The sequence below is a fragment of the Nerophis ophidion genome, linkage group LG09, assembly GCF_033978795.1.
Source record: "Nerophis ophidion isolate RoL-2023_Sa linkage group LG09, RoL_Noph_v1.0, whole genome shotgun sequence".
In the NCBI taxonomy this organism is placed as follows: Eukaryota; Metazoa; Chordata; class Actinopteri; order Syngnathiformes; family Syngnathidae; genus Nerophis; species Nerophis ophidion.
In genome coordinates, this window is record NC_084619.1 from 32,932,315 (window position 1) to 32,955,976 (window position 23,662).

At 39.7% G+C, this 23,662-nt stretch overlaps 1 protein-coding gene across 1 annotated transcript in view; it reads left to right on the plus strand.

Moving 5' to 3' along the window:
* The first annotated feature begins 3,512 nt into the window (after positions 1–3,512).
* The window catches only part of hs3st1l1 (heparan sulfate (glucosamine) 3-O-sulfotransferase 1-like1), a 99,154-nt gene continuing 79,004 nt past the window's right edge, over positions 3,513–23,662 (plus strand). Inside the window, exon 1 of the mRNA XM_061909952.1 lies at positions 3,513–3,713. The gene's annotated coding sequence lies outside the window, so the exon portion shown is untranslated. The remainder of the gene's footprint in view (positions 3,714–23,662) is intronic.

Below are 23,662 nucleotides of genomic sequence, written 5' to 3' on the forward strand. Positions count from 1 at the left end.
CAAACACCATGTTCAAGCATAAGGGTGTCCATATGTGCACTTGGCACCAGGACACCCTAGGCCGCAGTTCCATGATCGACTTTGTAGTTGTGTCATCGGATTTGCGGCCTCATGTTATGGACACTCGGGTGAAGAGAGGGGCGGAGCTTTCTACCGATCACCACCTGGTGGTGAGTTGGCTGCGATGGTGGGGGAGGATGCCGGACAGACCTGGGAGGCCCAAACGCATTGTGAGGGTCTGCTGGGAACGTCTGGCAGAGTCTCCTGTCAGACAAAGTTTCAATTCCCACCTCCGGAAGAACTTTGAACATGTCACGAGGGAGGTGCTGGACATTGAGTCCGAGTGGACCATGTTCCGCACCTCTATTGTCGAGGCGGCAGATCGGAGCTGTGGCCGCAAGGTAGTTGGTGCCTGTCGGGGCGGCAATCCTAAAACCCCTTGGTGGACACCAGCGGTGAGGGATGCCGTCAAGCTGAAGAAGGAGTCCTATCGGGTCCTTTTGGCTCATAGGACTCCGGAGGCAGTGGACAGGTACCGACAGGCCAAGCGGTGTGCAGCTTCAGCGGTCGCGGAGGCCAAAACTCGGACATGGGAAGAGTTCGGGGAAGCCATGGAAAACGACTTCCGGACGGCTTCGAAGCGATTCTGGACCACCGTCCGCCGCCTCAGGAAGGGGAAACAGTGCACTATCAACACCGTGTATGGTGCGGATGGTGTTCTGCTGACCTCGACTGCGGATGTTGTGGATAGGTGGAAGGAATACTTCGAAGACCTCCTCAATCCCACCAACACGTCTTCCTATGAGGAAGCAGTGCCTGGGGAATCTGTGGTGGACTCACCTATTTCTGGGGCTGAGGTCGCTGAGGTAGTTAAAAAGCTCCTCGGTGGCAAGGCCCCAGGGGTGGACGAGATCCGCCCGGAGTTCCTTAAGGCTCTGGATGCTGTGGGGCTGTCTTGGTTGACAAGACTTTGCAGCATCGCGTGGACATCGGGGGCGGTACCTCTGGATTGGCAGACCGGGGTGGTGGTTCCTCCCTTTAAGAAGGGGGACCGGAGGGTGTGTTCCAACTATCGTGGGATCACACTCCTCAGCCTTCCCGGTAAGGTTTATTCAGGTGTACTGGAGAGGAGAATACGTCGGATAGTCGAACCTCGGATTCAGGAGGAACAGTGTGGTTTTCGTCCTGGTCGTGGAACTGTGGACCAGCTCTATACTCTCGGCAGGGTTCTTGAGGGTGCATGGGAGTTTGCCCAACCAGTCTACATGTGCTTTGTGGACTTGGAGAAGGCATTCCCTCGGGAAGTCCTGTGGGGAGTGCTCAGAGAGTATGGGGTATCGGACAGTCTTATTGTGGCGGTCCGTTCCCTGTACGATCAGTGCCAAAGCTTGGTCCGCATTGCCGGCAGTAAGTCGAACACATTTCCAGTGAGGGTTGGACTCCGCCAAGGCTGTCCTTTGTCACCGATTCTGTTCATAACTTTTATGGACAGAATTTCTAGGCGCAGTCAAGGCGTTGAGGGGTTCCGGTTTGGTAACCGCAGGATTAGGTCTCTGCTTTTTGCAGATGATGTGGTCCTGATGGCTTCATCTGACCGGGATCTTCAGCTCTCGCTGGATCGGTTCGCAGCCGAGTGTGAAGCGACCGGAATGAGAATCAGCACCTCCAAGTCCGAGTCCATGGTTCTCGCCCGGAAAAGGGTGGAGTGCCATCTCCGGGTTGGGGAGGAGACCCTGCCCCAAGTGGAGGAGTTCAAGTACCTAGGAGTCTTGTTCACGAGTGAGGGAAGAGTGGATCGTGAGATCGACAGGCGGATCGGTGCGGCGTCTTCAGTAATGCGGACGTTGTACCGGTCCGTTGTGGTGAAGAAGGAGCTGAGCCGGAAGGCAAAGCTCTCAATTTACCGGTCGATCTACGTTCCCATCCTCACCTATGGTCATGAGCTTTGGGTCATGACCGAAAGGATAAGATCACGGGTACAAGCGGCCGAAATGAGTTTCCTCCGCCGTGTGGCGGGGCTCTCCCTTAGAGATAGGGTGAGAAGCTCTGCCATCCGGGAGGAACTCAAAGTAAAGCCGCTGCTCCTTCACATCGAGAGGAGCCAGATGAGGTGGTTCGGGCATCTGGTCAGGATGCCACCCGAACGCCTCCCTAGGGAGGTGTTTAGGGCACGTCCAACCGGTAGGAGGCCACGGGGAAGACCCAGGACACGTTGGGAAGACTATGTCTCCCGGCTGGCCTGGGAACGCCTCGGGATCCCCCGGGAAGAGCTAGACGAAGTGGCTGGGGAGAGGGAAGTCTGGGTTTCCCTGCTTAGGCTGTTGCCCCCGCGACCCGACCTCGGATAAGCGGAAGATGATGGATGGATGGAAGTACCCCCTAATCAGAGCAAAGCATTTTAGTTTGAAAAAAAAAACAGATAAAGAAGTAAAATACAGCACTATGTCATCAGTTGCTGATTCATTGAATTTTATAACAGTGCAAAATATTGCTCATTTGTAGTGGTCTTTCTTGAACTATTTGGAAAAAAAGATAGAAAAATAACTAAAAACTTGTTAAAAAATAAACAAGTGATTCAATTATAAATAAAGATTTCTACACATAGAAGTAATCATCAACTTAAAGTGCCCTCTTTGGGGATTGTAATAGAGATCCATCTGGATTCATGAACTTAATTCTAAAGATTTCTCCACAAAAAAAGAAAACTTTAACATCAATATTTATGGAACATGTCCACAAAAAAATCTAGCTGTCAACATTGTTACATTTCTTTTCACAGTTTATGAACTTACATTCATATTTTTTTTTAAGTATTATTCAATAAATAGATTTATCAAGGAGTTTTGAATTTTTGCTAATTTTTATAATTTTTTTTTAAAATCTCACGTACCCCTTGGCATACCTTCAAGTACCCCCAGGGCTACGCGTACCCCCATTTGAGAACCACTGATTTCGTGCACCAGTAAAAAGAAAGATAACTTTGTCTTGAATTTGAAAAAAACATAAATATATTTTTCACTAAAGAAGGTTTGGAGAATGCCCATATGAAAATGGTGGGGTTCGGTACCTCCAACAATGTTAAGAACCACTGCCCCAGGTGCATGTCTTTCGAAGTGGGAGGAAGTACCCGGAGGGAACCCACACATTCACGGGGAGGACACCTCACAGAAAGATCCCGAGCCCGGGATTGAACTCACGGAAATACATTTTAAAATACTTGGCTTTCAATGCTCTCTCAGCCAAAAAGGTTCCCGACCCCTGGTGTAGATGGTCCATTTTCTTAATTTCCCCTACAACTGACCCACCATGACAAAAGACTATTAACTTACTATAGCAATCTCATGGAATAATGTACATAATTTAATGAAAGATTAGTGTGAAGTTGCTATTAGGGGAGCACCATGATCAGCTCATTTGTGCCTCCTCCAGCCCTCCTATCCCCCCCCCCCCTTTCTTTCACTCTCTCTCTCTCTCTCTCTCTCCTCCTGTGATGGAGCAACGGAGGCGTTGCTCCTCTGCATCTGCCTTTGCAATCAGTCAGCGATGCGAGCAAGAGGAGCAGCGGGAGGTTTTATTTAATTGTGTGTTTGTTTATCTTCTACCTGGAGGAACGACTGTGCGCAAAAGTCTTTTTTCCACGCTTGATCCTCCCCACCATGAGTGGATCCTGAAGGAAAGAACAAGCCAGGAGACGCACTGACATCCTCACCGAGGTAACTCTACTTCTCCATATTTGTTGTTCTGGGTCTGTGAAATACACACACTATCTCTCGTTTTAGGGAGCTCTGAATTGAAAGTGCATGTTTTTCATGCACACTAAAATACAATCATGCAAGTTTTTTTTTTGTTTTTGTTTTTTGCAAACTCGTCGTTTTTTCCCCGAAATCCTACTGAGAGCTAGTATTGATCAAACTAATTAAGATGTCACATCTAGTAAAAAAAAGGCTGCATAGGCATGCAAGTGAGCAATTTTTATGCATGCTGGCATACAAAAAAAACCCCTTTTACATCAGCAGTTTAAATGTTCTACTGTTTGGGAGTTTTCTACTTGTATATGTCTTTGTAAAATGGAGTGTTGTCTAATTTTGCTTACATGAATGTATCATATTCAACACCAAGGTGGTCCAAAGTCAGGTCTGGGGGCCATTTGTGATGTTTTTTTTTTTTTTTTTGGCACACGGATTATTAAAACAATAAAAAAAAAGTTTAATTGGAATTCACAAAGGATGAACTATTCGTTAAAAGGCACTTTAAAATTTGGAAGATAATAAAAAAAAAATAATAATTGCTTATTTGAATTTAATTTGCAACACTCAAAATAAAACAGTTTACAATGTCGAAGAGCAATAACTTGCAACCAAAGGGGTTTTGTGTCTTTTTAATATTTGATTTAACAAAATTAAAAACAATCAGTCTGCAAAAATGAATTGAATTTACATCACTCAAAATAAAACAAAGCATTTTACAGTGTCCAAGAGCATTAACCTGCAACAACAATGGCTCTGTTTCTTTTGAATATTTCATTTAACAAAAATAAAAACAATCAGTCTGCAGAAATGAAAAACACACACAAAAAAAAACAACCTGATATTTTTTCGTTGCTATTTAAAAACAAGACAACTTTTGGATCCGCTTTGGACTGGACTCTCGCGGCTGTGTTGGATCCATTATGGATTGAACTTTCACAGTATCATGTTAGACCCGCTCGACATCCATTACTTTCGTCCTCTCCAAGGTTCTCATAGTCATCATTGTCACCGACGTCCCACTGGGTGTGAGTTTTCCTTGCCCTTATGTGGGCCTACCGAGGATGTCGTAGTGGTTTGTGTTGTGGTTTGTGCAGCCCTTTGAGCCACTAGTGATTTAGGGCTATATGAGTAAACATTGATTACTTGATTGATTGACATTAACTCATGTCATTGATCACAAAAAATGATTACAATAATCACGTATAAACACAGATTATAAGAGAGTTTATTTTGAGCGTACATGATTTTTACTTTAGCTGTGGATGGTTTACCTGAAATGTGGCGTGGGTTGTTATACGGTCACTGATTAGGTCAATTTATATGTCAGGGCAAAGATGAGTGAGGAGAATTTCCTCACTAGTATATTTCACTTCAAAATAAACCCTGACTGGACTCGAGATAAAACCGTTGACCAAGTTTTGACCGAATAAATGATGTGCATTCAAGTAAAACATTTTTTTTTTTAATTCCTAAATGACATTCTGACAATACATTTGCATTTGTATCAAAACATTGTGGTATATTTGTAGGTTAATATGAATTAAGTAATCAAGTAATTTAATGTGGTTAATATTGATAATGAAAATGCAAATGTTTGATTAATCTGATTAAAACTGTTATTTTGACACCACTTTTTTCACCACCTTTTTAACATATGAACGCAGAATACAACACCACACAGTCCTCTGGAAAAAAACACCAAATTTTGTTTCATTTTTTTGTTTCTGCTGACTAATGCTTTTCATTTGTGTAAGATGAATGATAACATTTATATATATATATATATATGTATATATATATATATATATATATATATATATATATATATTTTTTTTTTTTTTTTTTAATTGTTCATTGCTCTCTGAAACTAAGAAAAGAACAATTAGTTTTTACATTTTTTCTTGTGTTTCAAAGTAAAATTCAAATTAATCAATTCTATTTTGTTTTTCAATTCCGATTCATTAACAGACAATTTAATGCCCAAAACATATGCTAGTTTTGGGTATTTGTTGCTTGCTCAAAGTTACTTTATTCACACCAAAAAAAAAAAAACAAGAACAGGTTGTGTAACCATCGGTGGTTAACAACATTACATTTAAGGCTATCCAACGCAAGTAGCTCAACTTTACTAAATCGCTATCATTATCTAACAGCACTCAAATCTAAGGTGTGTGCGTTTATGTTATGTAGTTTATGTCATTATGTGCTAAAAATTGGAAGCAAGCGGGATGTAATGCTTACAACACACCCTTGTCAAGCTAGCCATCTTCTTTTACTCTTCAACTATGTTTTAACGTAACTTTCAAATACATGGACAAAATTAGTGTTCATGTAGTATGTGGCTGGTGAGGAATGATTGAGTGTATCATAAATTGCGGCGGAAACAAAAACAATTAGTCCACACGTTTGTTTTACTTAAAAAAAAAGAAAGGTTTATTTTTTTATTTTTAGGGAAATAATCAATTGTGTTGTGATCCGATTCCCGGATCATATCTTTTGTCTATATTTGAGTCTTTTGTGTTTCTTGTTTATGGTTTGACTCTTCCGATTCTTAGTTAGTGCCCTTCTTAGTTTGTATTCGTCACCATAGCGACTTCATTTGTTCCACCTGCACTGGCGCCCGGCGCACACCTGTCTTTGATTACCATTTCTGTATTTATACCTGCCTCATCCCTTTGTTCGGTCTGAGTTCTTCACTTGCTTTATGCAACACTCACGTTCAATGATCTGGTCCTGTTTTTGGCTTACTAAGTTCCGTCTTAGCTTTTGGGCGCTCGACGTGTGCCATTTTGGACTTTTACCTCAGTGCTAGTGTTAGCCTAGCTCCCCGTGCGTTGCACACGCTTTCGTTTGCCTTTGTACCAGTGTTCTTTTATGATTTTATATATTAAATCCAGCTCCTACCTGCTAACTTGCTTGTCTGCTCCCGTACATCTTGAGTTGACATCTCCACGCATCACAGTGCGTTTCGAACGTGACAGAATTGCAGAAAAAAGTAACTGTATTGTATATTTAATGTGAAGTTGCAAAGTGTCGTTAATGCAATGTTTTTTAGCATCACTGTCACTGTCTACCTAACTTTTAAATATGCAACAGCCACTTGTAGTATCACGGGAGTCAAATTGCCAGAGGCCATGTAATGCTGCTTTAATTACTATATAAGCATGTGGGTGTTGACTTCAGCAGCAAGTATTTTTGAAAGCTGCACAATTTCTCAGAGGCAATAAGTAACTGTTTGACAGGAGCACCTTGTCTGATGAAATTCCATGGAAATATTATTAGAAAACAGCCATATTCCAAGTTAGATTTGGGCGCAAGTTGATTGTAATGCCATGTTTATATAATGGATGACAGCTGCTGTGGCTGTGTTATAGTACATTGTTTAAAGCTGGCTTTCTAACGCCTTAAGAGCTGTACAGGACAATGAGTTGATAGACCGTGGCTTTTAACTCATTGGCTGACGCTATTTGAATAGTTCTCATTCAGCGGGGATTTGTGATTCGAGCCCATTGAGTGCACGGAAACTAGGGCTGTAACTAATGATTATTTTGATAGTCGACTAGTCAGCGATTATTTTTACGATTAGTTGAAGAGTCAAGCTGTTATTGTTATGCCGTGCACGTTTCGCTTTGGTGTTGATTCCGCGACTTAATTTTAATTCGGTTTTAAAACCCATTATATTATATTCAATTGTAACAAAAAAAAAACATGCATTAAGGAAATAAATAAAGTATTTACTTCAATCCACATAGTATACAACCACAGTAAACAATAAATCAACAGACTAAAAGTGCAAGATGTCCAGTAAACATGGCATTTAGTGCAAAGAGCATTTTTCATCCAGTACTGTTAGAGATATTTAGCTGCAATTATTTACCTAAAGGTATTACACTCCTGGCAGTATATCAATAAATTGTTTATAATGCGACTACTCAATAATAACACATCTTTGTTGCTGATTTATTTTAATCAACATTGCTGATTATGTTGATTAATCATTGCAGTCCAAAGAGAAAAAAGCATATTAAGACTTCTGGAATACTGGTCAACCTCAGCTTTAAAAGTAACAGATATAGAATGTATTAGGCTTGAACTAGCGACAACATTTTTAATTAAAATACCTGAGTACTTAATGAAAAACAATACAGATGTATTGTTTATTGTTTATTGAATGGATCCCCATTAGCTGACGCTGAGGCGACTGCTGGTCTTCCTGGAGTCCATATAGGAGGATACAAAATAAAAATGCAAAGACTACATGCATTACCAAACATTATACAAAGGAAAAATACAAGACAAGATAAAAAAGCTAGTTAAACCCAGTATTAAAAATTCACGTCATGTGGGCAGCTGCAATATGTGTATCTTCAAAGCTGTCTTGAATGACAATTTACTTTGTGAGAGATTCATGTGAGATGGGAACCAATTCCAGAATGATACACATCTATACATGACTGTATGTTTGAGGAAATTGGTCCTGGGAGCAGGAAGTGCCAAATAGCCATTGCTGGCATTCCTTGTGTCATGAATATGTGTGTTAGTTGATTTTAAAAACTGTTTGTAAAAGTAATCAGGTGATTGATCTAACATGATAGTTCTAAAGAACATAAGGAGACTACAATGCATCTTTTGTTCAACAGACAACCAGGACAGGTGTGACTGCATGAATGAAATATTAGTGCGCAAAGAACATTCAAGTACCAGTCTAGCCGCTCTGTTCTGAACAAGTTATAGTTTGTTATATTATAGGACAGTAATGAAGATGACAGAAAACCAAGGTCTGTATGACTTGACCCATTGTTGAGGATGTCAAGAAGGTGGAGCACTTCCTGACCATGGCTAAACCTCTTTCCATTTTCATTAAAATATCATCAATATGATGGGACCACGACAGTTGGTTGTCTAATAGCACACCAAGCAGTTTTGCTTCTTAATCTGCTCAATAGATGTATCTGACATTGAAATATGAAGCTGAGGGTCATCAACAAGCATATGCCTGGATCCAAAAAGAATGCTTTTTGTTTTGTCAATATTCACAACAAGTTTACTATCATTTTGTGGAGGTTTCCTGCGTCTCGCCCGGCTTCTTCTGACCACAGTATCACACAGCTCAGGATACAGGTTTGACACAGTATTTAATACATCTTTTACTTTACACAATTTCCGTCTGTTCAGCTTCTAAGGTTTGACACAGTCTTTAGTACATCTTTTACTTTACACAATTGTCCGTCTGTCCAGCTTTTCAGCTGTCTCTTGTTCGTCTCTGTGCCCCTGTCCTGCGTCCTACTGCGTCCTCATGTCTCCCTTCATGGTCTCCAGCGCTGCTAATAAAGGGAACAGGGGATTAGATAACTCGTTCCAGCTGAGGTATCCACTCACCTGTTGGCTGCTTCATGGCCGGCCCCTGCACATACCTCGCCCGCAGGGGACGCGTGGAACACGCCCCTCTCCACACATTTACACAGCCTGACACTCTCTCCAGGTCCTGATTTAAGTTATTTTTTAGGTCATTTACGGTAGAGGCAGTACTGTACAGAGTTGTGCACGTCATCTGCATACATAACCATTTTGGTGTTTGTTGTAACACAGGGAAGATCAGTAGTAAAAATAATAAAAAGTAAGTGACCTAAGCAGCTTACTTGAGGCACGCCGCAGTAATTGTACTTGCGTTCAGATAGGGTACCATTAAAACACACTCTCTGTGATCTTCCTGATAGATAGCTTGCTCAACATCCAAGAATGTGAGTGTGGAGCTTTTCTTTTCTCCGGGTTCCATGGACCACCAAGAAGTGACATGACGGCAAGTCGTTTTGTGACTTTGTTTATTTTTTCAATATACTTTTCAGCTCCTTCCTCTTCCACTGATCGCTCATTCGGTCGCTTTTCAGCTTCCCGCGTCGTCATTGTCTCGCTCTCTGTTGCTTTGGCTCTGCATGCACCCGCGGCTCTCCAGCTCCTTCTGCCCCGTCCTTCTCTGCTGCTGCCCTTTTACACGCTGAAAGGTGATAACAGAATTGCGCCCAGGTGGGCCATCTACACACCTGATGCTCCTCTCGGAACCGGCGCCGGCGTGCCATGCCTAGCTGCAGGTCTGCCGGCCATGCCAACTCGCAGCCATCTCTGAGCAAGCCCCGGCGCGCCCCACCTCGCTGCAGGTCTTCCGGCCACGCCTCCTCAATGTGACATATTATTAAAACCATATTTTCTCAGTTTGGAGATCATTACGTTTTGAACTACGACATGGAATGGCGCACTAAAGTCAACCAGGACAGTACCAACCATCTTCTTGACATCCATTCATACGTACTCATGTATTGTTAGTTACATTGCAGCTGTACCTCACACATTTTTTAATACGTTTACTATCTTCACCTTTATTCCTGACATTTTGGTTACCTACTGAAATATACAACCCAAAGGCTTACAAGTGTTCCACTTTAGAGTTTTCACCATACAAACAAACATTAGTCCTGATCTACCAAGATCTAAACACCACGCGGTAAACAACGTGTGCAATTCACAAAATAGCGTATTTACTAAGACTGTGTGCAATTGTAAAGTAGTGCAGACCGCCTTATTTAAATGAGGATTTTGCATGTACTATACAGAGCATCACCCCAGAGACACTCCTCATATATTGCACATTTTGCTATATTTCCCAACATGTGGCTGACATGGGCATTTTAGAAGCAGCCGTGCAGTGTATCTACAAGGTGCATGGTAGGGAGGCTGCACTTACCCTAGTCAAGATGCAAAAACTTAATACTTAAAGAAATATTTTTCATATAAGAAATTGTAATTATATATATTATTTGTGAAAAAATGTACATCGTTAAAAAAATGTAAATGACACCAAAACACATCAATTGAATTTGTTTTAATTAGCCCCTTAAGTCATCTAGTAGCTATACAATTATAAAATGATGTTGCTGAATAGACAATATGTCTAATCTGTTTTTTTTCTGACCATCAAAAATGTTGACACTCATGCCTGTGCAGCGCGAGCACTGAGCCTGCACCCGTGTGTACAACTGTCAGTTTGCACATCCTTCTGACATATGCTAAATAAAAAGCAAAATAGTGCTTGAAAAACGGTGATGAGTGTCTATAAATCACATTGCACGTGCTAAATAAATATATTTTATACTTCTCCAAGTATTTGGTGATCAGCATATATTTAAAAATTCATGTAAACAGAGACGCAAAATGGATTGCATGCCGAATTCTGCTCACTTAACCAACACAATCCGCTTAGCATACGTTTATCGGATTAGCTTTGCGTGTGCTATCAGGTTTGCATGTGTTTTAGTGCATGCAAATCTTTAGTAAATAAGGCCCATAATGACTTAATTTCGCTTTTGTCAATGGGAGATCCAGATACAAGTTGATGACTAAGAGAAACATGTTGTGGAAAAAATAGTTTTTAACAATTAAAGAAAATACTTGAAATAAAGACAAATAATTTGTGCAGTATGTTGTCTTTGCAAAGAGGTCAAGTAAAATGTGTGCAGAGCGTTCTGTCGCTGTCTGGCCAATATTGGCTTTCCACTCTTATACTGTACCTCCACGCATGCAAATTTATTACAACACTGGTGTCGCTGAGTTTCATATTTGCCAACCCTCCCGGATTTTCCGGAAGATTCCCGAAATTCAGCGCCTGTCCCGAAAACCACCCTGGACAAATTTTCTCCCAAAAATCTCCCGAAATTCAGGCGGAGGTGGAGGCCACGCCCCCCTAGCTCCATGAGGACCTGAGTGACGTGTCTGAGAGCGTGTCTACCCAATGACGTTATAACTGTAGAATGATCGAGGGCGAGTTCTTGGATGCTTATGTGGGTTTATTGTTAGGCAGTTTCATTAACGTACTCCCAGCGCAGTAACAACACACAACAACAACAACAGTCACGTTTACGTCTAACACTCTACCGTGAGGCAGTTCGTCTGCCGTAAACAGCATGTGACACTCTTAAACAGGACAATACTGCCATCTACTGTACATGATGCACCACAACACCTCCAGGCAACTTCAACCCTTTAATCCTCCACCATTCACATCCCATCTCCCCGGATTGTAAATAACCTAATGTAAATAATCGAATGTATTTCTAATGTATATACTTGTTCTTATGCTATCTGAACTCACTATGTTCTCTGCTGGCTGTACATATCCTACTAAGTCAGACCTACACTGTTTCAATGTCCATTTCTCTGTTGATGCAATTGTTGATGACTGAAGTACTGACATCAACCAAAGCTACTCATCCCACCCCCCAGATTGTAAATAATTCAATGTATATACTATGATGACTAACTTGTGTGGTGACTGTATTATGCTGATAGTATATATTTGTACCATGAATTGATTAACGTGGACCCCCGACTTACACAAGTTAAAAAACATATTGCGGTGTTACACTTTAGTGGTCAATTGTACGGAATATGTACTGTACTGTGCAATCTAGTAATAAAAGTTTCAATCAATCAATCATGCATTTGTAAAAATAACATCTACTTTAGAAAGTGCAGTATGCAACTGCGCACACAACAGCTGTGCTACTCCCCTCTTAACCACATCCCCAACCACGCCCCCCCGCTTACCCCCCACCTCCCGAAATCGGAGGTCTCAAGGTTGGCAAGTATGCTGAGTTTTGAGAGAGGTTACAACAAAACAAGATACTTCCTTAGACACTTGGTAATCAACATTTAGGGACTCGCTACTAGTTCTGAACACCCTACAGTGTCCTGATTGATAGTCCAGATTTTGTTCAGGCTCACCAAATGCGTGTAATATCCATTGTACACAAACAATGTTCTACTTGAAAGTAAACTAGGTTATATTTATGGAGCACACATTTCTAGAACAAGTGATTCTGGAGTGTCCATCTATGGTCATTAGAAGTATAATGAGTAGTCCTGCCTTTAACGACTAATTTTGTAAATATTAACCTCGACTATTGAACACTAATTAAAAAAATGTGTTTGTTATATTGTTTGCTCTTTCACTACTTTAAATTCAAGCTATGCCTGCAGTTAGCATGGCGCTGTGTCTCCTCCTGTTCTCTCTTGGCCGGTATGTCACATGTTTAGCTATTCCTCATCATCCTGGCATCATGATACTTGTAGTGTATAGTTGATTTGCTACCTTTAAGGTAAGGCTGGGCGATATATCGATATACTCGATGTATTGCGGGTTTGTCTCTGTGCGATATAGAAAATTAATATATCGTGATATTCGAGTATACGTTGTCACAAAGTTGCTTTAAGCTGCTGGCATTACACTACAGGCTCTTCCCACTCTTTCTTGTCTCTCCTTCTCACAGAGACATAAAACAAGCGCACTTTCTTACATACGTCACACATAGTCATACGCCCTCGCGGAGCAGAGAGACAGCAGCATGGGTAACATTAGCTGTGGTGCGAGTGGTAATACGAGAGAAAGAAGGTGCAAATCTGGTAACAAATGAAGGAAGAATTAATTCCCAAGAAAAACAACAGGAGTTCCATCGTCTGGCGGTGGTTTGGCTTCAAGTGGGAATATGTCCAACAGACAACCGTAATTTGTCAAGTGTGGGGCAAAAGCTAATATGTAACATCATTTGAAAAGTCACCCGCTAGAGAATGAAGAGTGCTTGAAACTCCGCATGTCAACATCTCCATTCGGTGCCACACACCCACACCATCAAAATGCAGAGGCAAACATTTCCAGATTAATGCCGTATGAAAAAAATAGTCAACAACAAAAGGAAATAATGTCCGCAGTAACCTACCACATAGCGAAGGACGAACACTATTTGATTTCCTATTATGCAACTCATTTTTATTTGACAGTTATTGAAATATCTTGTGTGACATCATGCACAAAAGTGCACTTTATTTGTTTTAAACTATTGTAGTGGCGTTCTGTATAAAAAGTGCAATTTAATTTAGTGTTGTTTTGATATGTCATCTTAGTGACATCATGCACAAAAGTGCACTAATAGCTTGTTTTAAAACATCTCTGACAATCTTGCACTTTCTGTTTTGAAATGACATGAATATTTGTACCACTGCTTAATAACTGTTTAATAAATACAGTTTTGGTCAATTGACTTTGTTATGGTTTCCGTCTCTGAATGAAAGTTTAAAATGAGCATATATTAATGCAGTATGAAGAGGAATGTTTTAATGTAGACAAATAGAATCATCATACTGCTGTGATTATTTGCATCAAGTGTTAATTCAAAGCTGAGGCAAAATATATAGATATATATGGTGTATCGTGATATGGCCTAAAATTATTGAGATATTAAAAAAAGGCCATATCGCCCAGCCCTATTGTAAGGCAATGATTAGTAACTTAGGAGTGGCTCCACACTGTATAGACATACTCTAGCTGTCCGAGCTAGCAATCTCTGTGAGGATGCCACATTGTATTAACTTTAATTATTCATTTTGCGAGACCAGTTTAGAATGTTTCATCATTAAAACTATGCATGGACCAAACAATTTGCTGTGGATTAATCTTTATGGTTAATTACATCAACATTTGGCACCAAATTTTTTGGGTGTTCACTTGAAAATATAGGGGATGTTTTGTAAAAACGTTATGTACTGGATGGTCCATGGCAGTGCTTCTTGAACTTTTTTCACCGAATACCCCCTCAGACAACTGTCCAAGTACCACCAAAATGACCAACATTAAAGGGGAACATTATCACTAGACCTATGTAAGCGTCAATATATACCTTGATGTTGCAGAAAAAAGACCATATCTTTTTTTAACCGATTTCCGAACTCTAAATGGGTGGATTTTGGCGAATTAAACGCCTTTCTGTTTATCGCTCTTTTTGCGATGACGTTCATTTTCAACACACTGCAAACATTGGTTCTCAGCTCTGTTATTTTCCGTTTTTTCGACTGTTTTTTGGAGCTTTGGAGACATCATGCCTCGTCTGTGTTTTGTCGGAGGGTGTAACAACACTAACAGGGAGGGATTCAAGTTGCACCACTGGCCCGAAGATGCGAAAGTGTCTGCCGCCAGACCCCCATTGAATGTGCCGGAGTGTCTCCACATTTTACCGGCGATGACAGACATGGCACAGAGATGTATGGATAACCTGCAGATGCATTTGCAACGATAAAGTCAACGAAATCACAAAGGTGAGTTTTGTTGATGTTGACTTATGTGCTAATCAGACATATTTGGTTGCGGCGTGACTGCCAGCTAATCGATGCTAAAATGCTACGCTAATCAACGCTAACATGCTATTTACTGGCGGTGCTAAAGGCGACATGGCACAGAGATGTATGGATAACCTGCAGATGCATTTGCAACTATATTACGTTTCCTTCCACCCACATTTAATGCAAAAAAAACACTTGCCAATCGAAGGATTTAAGTTGCTCCAGTGTCACGAGATGCGAAAGTCCTGAGTGTTTGGTCCGCACATTTTACCGGCGATGCTAACGCAGCTATTCGGCCATGCTATGGCTATGAATAGCGTCAATAGCTATTCGCACAATAGCTTCATCTTCTTCTTTAATACTTTCATACTCCAACCATCCGTTTCAATACATGCGTAATCTGTTGAATCACTTAAACCGCTGAAATCCGAGTCTGAATCCGAGCTAATGTTGCTCTATCTTGCTGTGCTATTCGCCATTGTTTGTTTACATTGGCAGCACTGTATGACGTCACAGGGAAATGGATAGTCGCATCGCAAATAGCGAAAATCAAGCACTTTAAAGCTTTTTTTAGGGATATTCCGGGACCGGTAAAATTTTGAAAAAAACTTAAAAAAATACAACAAGGCACTGGGAACTGATTTTCATTGTTTTTAACCCTTTCGAAAGTGTGATAATGTTCCCCTTTAAACATATTGTAGTAGGCCTAAATATTCATTAAAAACAAGGCAGATGCTATATTTATTTAGTATATTTAATCTTTTTGGGCACTCTAATGTTACACACAGTTTAAACTGCGACACTGCATTTGAATATTTAATGAAATGATTCTTTGGTGTACCACTAGATAAAGCCTGTACCACAGTTTGAGAATCCCTAGTCTGTAATATAGACTTGTCCTCATAATTTAGCCCTATTTCCAGAAAACACAACATGGTTGTTTTGGCATGGATCTAGTTTGAAACGGAAGACAGGTAAATGATTTTAGGTATGTTTTATGTGTGGTAAAGATGGAAAGGAGGAGGTGATGGGAAAATATGTTTCTCATGAGTGATTTCCTGTATTATTACTGGACTTGATCCAGTTGGCTCCACTTCAGCAAAGATTGAGCCGAGAGCGAGAATTACGAACAGAACAACATTTTCTCTCCTCAATGTTATTCAAATCAAAAGCAATTGAAAATAACAAGTGGGTAGAATTAATATTTGATTAAGCTTTGTTTGTTCAATTAGAGGCATGAACACGATTAGCTGAGGCATACATGGGTATTAGTTAAAAATGCTAATTCATTCTTGAGTAATATTTTTTTTCAGCATGTGGTTTGTTGGTTTATTCATGAAAGAGGAAACATGATTTTTGATGGAAATCGGCAATTTGCATGGTTGATTTTAAGACCTTAACCTAAGGTTGAGTTGAGACACAAAACAAACATTTTTGATGTTGGTTTTGAGTTGGTAAGTTTTTTTGTTTGTTATTGTGTGTATTAGATCAGTTCTGTCACAGAAAGACGAAAATACACTACCCTAAGGGATATAGTTGTCTTTTTTTTTTCTTGAGCAATTACTTTTTGACACCAATAATGTCTCTGTAGGTAGGTGGGAATTAGAAAACCAGCCTAAGGAGTGACATTGTAAGCATTTCATTATTATTGTTTTTCACAGTATTTAAATGCAAGACAGTTATATGTTGTTGCTGTGTGAGATTTAGCAGTCTGGTGATTTGCCATTACCACATTACCGATGAACTTCGATATTGTCGGTCAAACACTCAAATGAGTGTTTTGGTGCTGGAGGCGTTACAATAGAAAATACATTCTATGAGCAAAGAGCTAGTGAAATAATTTTGGGGTACAGACTGTATATTGGTTAGAGTTTAAATAATAATTTTTACACCTGCATTATTTAATTATTAAAATTCTGCGTGGACATACTTGAGGCAACTGAGAGAAAGACTATGATAAAAAATATGTTTTGTACAAAAATGACTGCACAAAAATATTAAGTTAAAAAGTGAAAGTACCATTGATTGTCACACACATACTAGATGTGGCGAAATGATTCTCTGCATTTGACCCATCACCCTTGATCACCCCCTGGGAGGTGAGGGGAGCAGTGGGCAGCAGCGATGCCGCGCCCGGGAATCATTTATGGTGATTTAACCCCCAATTCCAACCCTTGATGTTGAGTGCCAAGCAGGGAGGTAATAGGTCCCATTTTTATAGTCTTTGGTGTCACGTGTACACGGCGCAATTGCTGTGCGGAGTTGCCACTTCGTGGGTGCACACGACCAGTCAGGCAAGATTGCAGGTAAGAATTAGATTTTAATATAATAAAACAAAAGAACACTGGTAAGAAAAGGGAAAATAAAGCGCGTTCCTACGCACAGGAAGCTAAAGCTAAAACTTAGCAGGAGCCAAAAGTATAAACAAAAGACGTGCCGAGCACACGCGAAGCTAAGGCGGAACTTAGCACAAAAGAATCTATAATACAGGATACTAACCGTGACTTGTTGCTAAAAGCAAACAATGCACCAAGGACAAACTATGGAATAACGCAGGCTTATATACTCAAATAATAATTGCCATCAGGTGTGCGACAAAGGAATAGCAGCTGGGACAAATAAGAAACCATGGCAACAAGCTACAACAGGAAGTGCACAAACACAGGAATCGGCCGAGTCTAAAACTAAACATGATCAAAATATATAAACGGCGAAACAATAAACAATCCGCGTAGCAGATCGTGACACTTTGGCCGGGATTTGAACTCACGACCTACCGATCTCAGGGCGGACACTGGGCCACTGAGTAGGTAGTAGGTGACTTGTTTCTTTTTTGTTAATGAAGGTCAGCCCAGATGTTATTGCCTCTAGTCATGTCCTGAAAAGGAATTGTAGTCATTATTGATGAGGTATATTTGTTATAACAATAAAACATTTTTACTTTGTCACCAGTAACACAAAAGCTAAGATCACAATGTTTTTTTTCAAATAGCTTAGCATATATTGATTGGTTGAATTGATTCCAGCATCTTTAATGTACAAACTGTATCAAAGTGACCCCCTGTATTCTTTCATTTCTCAGTTCGGCCTAGATACTGTTTTCTGGCAAATATAGTGTTTTTAATGCAACTTCTGTATCATGTTTATGATTTGCATGGTAGTTACCAAACCCCAGGCTCGCTAATACAAATATAGTATGTGTATATTTTTGTATATTACCCAATAACACATTGGCCTGAAAACAAAAGCACTTAAAGCATGTGTGCATCAGGTATAGGCGATATGGCCTAAATAATATATTGTATCCTCTCCTTTCCTACAGGGTTTTCTTTCTTTTAGTGCAAACCTTTCTAAAAAGGGCACTACAACCAGCTAGTTTTTGTCCTTATTTCTAAAATGGCACCCAAGATAAGGAGAACAGGAAACAACTTGCTGTCTAGATAATAAAAGTAACATATACTGTGATACACACTAAGTCAGTGGTTCTAAACCGGGGTTCGATCGAACCCTAGGAGTTCGGTGAGTCGGTCTCAGGGGTTCGGTGGAGCCTCCGCCCGCTGAGGTCAAGACACACCCAACTCATCGAGTAAATAAAAACTTCTCCCTATCGACGTATTATGGATACCCCCAAACATTGTTCTCTCTAATTTTCCCTCAGATTTGCAGGTTTGTAATTTGTTGTGAGTTCATGCATTGTTCGTGTTGTTCTTTGAACAAGGTGATGTTCCTTTTGTGCACCAGAAAAAAAAAAAAACTTTGTCTTGAATTTGAAAAAAAAAAGTTTCATTTTTCACTAAAAAAGGGTTCGGTGAAGGCGCATATAAAACTGGTGGGGTTCGGTACCTCCAACAAGGTTAAAAACCACTGCACTAAGTAATAGGCATGGTTTTCTTAAATATAAAAACATATTCAACTGTAGTGTTATATAAATACACTGCACAAATCAGCCTTAAATATTGGGTCGATACAACATTTTTTTCATTTAAAGTAATTAATTTTTTGAAAAAAGAAAATATTTCCATTATACATTATGTATTAATACTGATCAATATCAGTATTGCCCAATACTCAAGGCTCCAATATAGATCAGAAGTGAAAGTTGAAATGGCCTAACACGATCATAACAGTATATATAAAAACAAAATAATTAATGAGCTTTTCAATATGCGTGCAAATTCCGGATCTTGTGACAGTAAAACAGATGACGAACAAATGAGTGAAAACAAGACGACGTCTATGGGATGTCACCATGGTTGCTACTTTGTATTTGACACAGTGCTAGTATGCTTAATCAATAATCACTAAATTCAACAAAAAAGTAAAGCCATATGATTTCTTGGTTCACGTAACCAACGACGGCGTCATATAATTTGGCCAATTCAACGGAATCTGCTGTTAAACGTAGAATATCAGGGAAATGTTAGTGAAATGTTGTCATTGTGAGGAGGATAAACATGTGTGTGCTCATTCACCGAAATACTCAACCGTCCAAATGCTGAATCAAACAATGTTGAGACGGCCACTTCAAACACTGACTATACTATGACACTAAGAAATTAGTGTATAAGGTAAAAAACTAAATAAATGGAAGTACTGAATGTTATTGTTATTATCATTGTTATTGGTATTTGAATATATAGTTACTACTATTATTATTAGTTTACTTGTTGTGGATTATTTGTTACAAATGTATAGCAGTTGTTCTTTTAAAGAATAGTTCAAGTTGAGTTTTGGTGGTACAATAAATACTCATATTTTCAAATTAATAAATAATCGTCTTATCTATCGTGACTACAACAACCGAATCAAAATAATAGTGGATAGCTATTTTCCATCGCCGTCCAGCCCTAACCTACAGTAAAAGGTGAAAGAAAATGCAGATTATTTGTTTTAATTTTTGCTTAGCTGACACAAAATACGCAAATAATAAACACACTCTGATCTCAGATGACGTGAAATTGTTGACCTTTACACTTGGCAGAGTAGAGTTTTCTGCTGATAATCAGACGGCCTAAATCCATACCAAAACCAAATTATGAAGGTCACGTTGGTCTTTTTCTCGAGTTCCTCCTGTTCCTGTTCTAACATTATTACATTGACCAAGAGCTGCAGCCTGTTGCTGTTGCTTGTTGTACCTTGGCACTTTTAATGTTGACGTTCGTGAGTGGATTGCGTCATGAACTTGTAATAAAATCTTTATCGAAGGCAAATTCATATTGCTGCTATTGCATATCGTTCCCACCGCCTTTACTGAAGTGCATGTGTGCCATATGTCAGATATGAGGAATTGCGCAAGTGTAATCATAAGTTGTTCCTTACATGTTGAGCCCACACATCCTCAAAGTGGACTCAAGGAAAGCCTGATGGGGTTTACAAAACTTTACAGGTACACATATTTCAACTTCCAGATCTTTGCAAGACTGACACAAGCACTCCATAAGAACATTGTCCGATGACAGACATGTAGTGTACGTCTTATTTGCATTTTCTGTTCGTCAAAACTGATTCATACTAAGGTAAATCTTAAAAACAACACCACAAATGACCATTATTGTACGTGAACAAATCAAAGTTGTAGTCTTTAATTGTTTTAAGGGTTGTTCTGATACAACTTTTTTTTCCGATACGATACCAATATTAGAGCCCTGAGTATCGGTTGATATTTTTTGGCAATACCTAAAGGTCACAATAATTAAGTTAAGCGTATGACTCCCATGACACAGTTGAATGATCCAAACACATGTGTTACTTGATACTTTTTAATATGCTTATAATATGGATATCAGAAGAAATCACAGCACATATTTTTAATATTTTGTAATGTGGAATGCTAGAAAAGGCTTAATCAAGTGAAATTTGTCAAACAGGAAACAATGGTCGGTGTAAAAAACACTAACTTATTTATTACCTGGAATTGACCTGTGTTGACATTAATTAAATCATTAAATGTAGTTTTAATTAGTTTTTGGCGATACCTAATGGCCACAATAATTCATTAAGTCAAGCGTACGACTCTAATGACGGAGTTGAATGATCCAGACACATTTATAATATGCTTCTACCTTGGAGACCTTTCAATGTGCACTGTAAATTATTTTATATTATGTTTGTATTGAAAAATGCTGTGTTTAAGACTATTCTATTGCTCAATTAAGGACACTTATTAGTATGTCCAGTTTGTTTGCTATTTCACACTTAGTTGTCGTGTAGCTGCTAAGACCCAGTAGCCTACAGCCCACCATGTTTACCTTTTGTCAGTGGTTTGCCGTCAGGGCCAGCAAGGCCTTCTCTGCTGGCCTAACATAACCAGAAATCATGATCCTAATTAAAGATATAATACTTTTTTTATTTACTTTTCCTAAATATCTAAAAGTATTCATATTTTCCTTATGTCATATAGTGCTCCTTCCAGTGCTGTTGTTTTTAGGTTAGAATTTTTATCGAATCAGAATTCAGCTGGCTTATGTTGCCATGCTGTACAAAATCTGCCTGGGGCCTTCAGAATCAACAAAGCAGACGTCCGTGCACTGTAAGTGAACGAGCACACTCGGTTGATAGATCATTTTGATATATCAGATCACCAGTTGTTGTCAGTAAGGCCTTCTAAATGGCCTCACGTTGAACGTGACATTTACGCGTCCTGTGAATGGATACTCACCGTTACCTTTGGCGGATGAATTTGAGAACGTATACAGTTGATAGTCAGTTGCGATAGTCAATTTGATGACTAGTTGTTGACAGTAACCTATCTAGGTAGCCTAATGTTAACGAAACTCTGATTAGATACTCACTTGTCATTCCAAAGTGAGTTTCCAATCACAAGTTGCAATTTAGCAGGAAGCAGGAAGTGTTGACCCACACACAAGAACACAATATAGATTAGGTGGCAGATATATATTTGCAGGACCATTTTCAGGAAGGATATTTAAAGAGAAACTACATCTTGCAAGACAATGTCGGCGATGAAATGGGGAAACGGCCGCCATTTCCACTCAAATCGACCGACTACAAGACACTGGCTTATACGGCGTCGAATGGGTTCTTTATTTTTTCACGTTTAATGTGTTTTGCAATTTTAATTTTGACAATGCCACATAAGATACGTTTTAATGGCCGATCCAGATTTATTGATTTTTAAATGCGCCAGAACATAACCCGTTTTGTACACTGTTGAGGTGTTTCAATGTCAGTAGGGTGTAAATGTGTTTCTGTGTCGTATTTGTCCAGCAGTGATCATGTGGTGACATGAATGATGGTATTTTGAGAGGTAATCATTGATGTCGGACATCAATGAAGGCCTAGGTGGGAAACGCACAACTCACCACTGCCTTTTGTAAATGACCTTTACTTAAATGCAAGGAAAGACCAACTTTGTGTGCTCTTTAGGGAACATTTAGATGATAGCCGACTGGCCAGCTTTTGCACAAGTCAACGGCTTGCAGAACTGCTTGTGTTGGAATTTATATCAGAGATATTTTGCTGATATTGGACCTATAATCGAATTGGGAGACCCCTTATTGTCTTGGCGGAGAGGTGGGTACATTTTGTCTTTTTAACTCTTAACATTATTGTGTTGGATCTTTGAAATGGAAGCAAAGTATGACTTTAGATTTTTTTGACCCGCCTCACAAGGACAGAGTATCCACGCTTCCCTGGCTGCTTGTTAAACACAAGACGTTTGCTGTCATGTGCTTAATGATTGACTTTGATCAGAGCTAATTATACCTCTGTTTGTCTCGAGGCAGCAGGATTTCTTTCATTAGGCTGCCGTGGGCCGGCTTCTGGTTTGAAGATCTTTACAAGTATGCTTAAGGACGATCAGCCATCTTACATTGTGCCAATGCTGCAGGAAGACTTTGGTGTGTTTTTTATAAGATGTGTTCTCCTCTTTGCTTCCCTCAACTAATCAAATTTAATATCAGCCTTATGTGGGGGAATTGGAGGATTAGCAACAACTGCACACTCACTCCCTCTGTATCTTCGAGGCTTCCTAATCCAGTACAAGCCATTGTTATTTTAAGTTGGTTGGCAATTGGGTGGGGAGGCTCGCTCTAATTGTTCCTAAGAGTGGAATAAAACTCACATTTTCGAACTGCTTCTCCTACTATTTATGCTCAATCATTATGTGAAAGTGTGCATCTGAGATAAGCCACCTGCCAGGACCTCGCTCTTCAATACTCTCTGCATACATAATAGATAAGTCACTGTAAGGTACAGTACAGCAGTATAACTAGGCTAATGCCCAGATTTGCATATTTGTGATGAATTCCATAATTTATGAGAGTGCAGCAGGCAGGAAATGGTAGTGCTAAGACCCTGGTCCATATGCTACACACCAGTTACATACTCACATTCACCATGTGCACTGACATAAGCACATAGGAAAGCAGCACACCAACTGTCACAGACACTTCAATTTTTCATAATTTTTCATCAACAAAAAGGCTGTACTCAAAACTCTGCATTCAGCATCTTTTCAGCTTGATTTATTTTGCTGATGCTTGAAGATGTAACACTTGCACTTATCAGAGCTTGAGTTGGTTGGTTGGTTGGTTTAGGTTTTAAGTTTATTTAGAACATGCAGATAGTTACAATACGATACATCACATACAGTGGGGCAAAAAAGTATTTAGTCAGCCGCCAATTGTGCAAGTTCTCCCACTTAAAATGATTACAGAGGTCTATAATTTTCATCATAGGTACACTTCAACTGTGAGAGATAGAATGAGAAAAAAAATCCAGGAAATCAC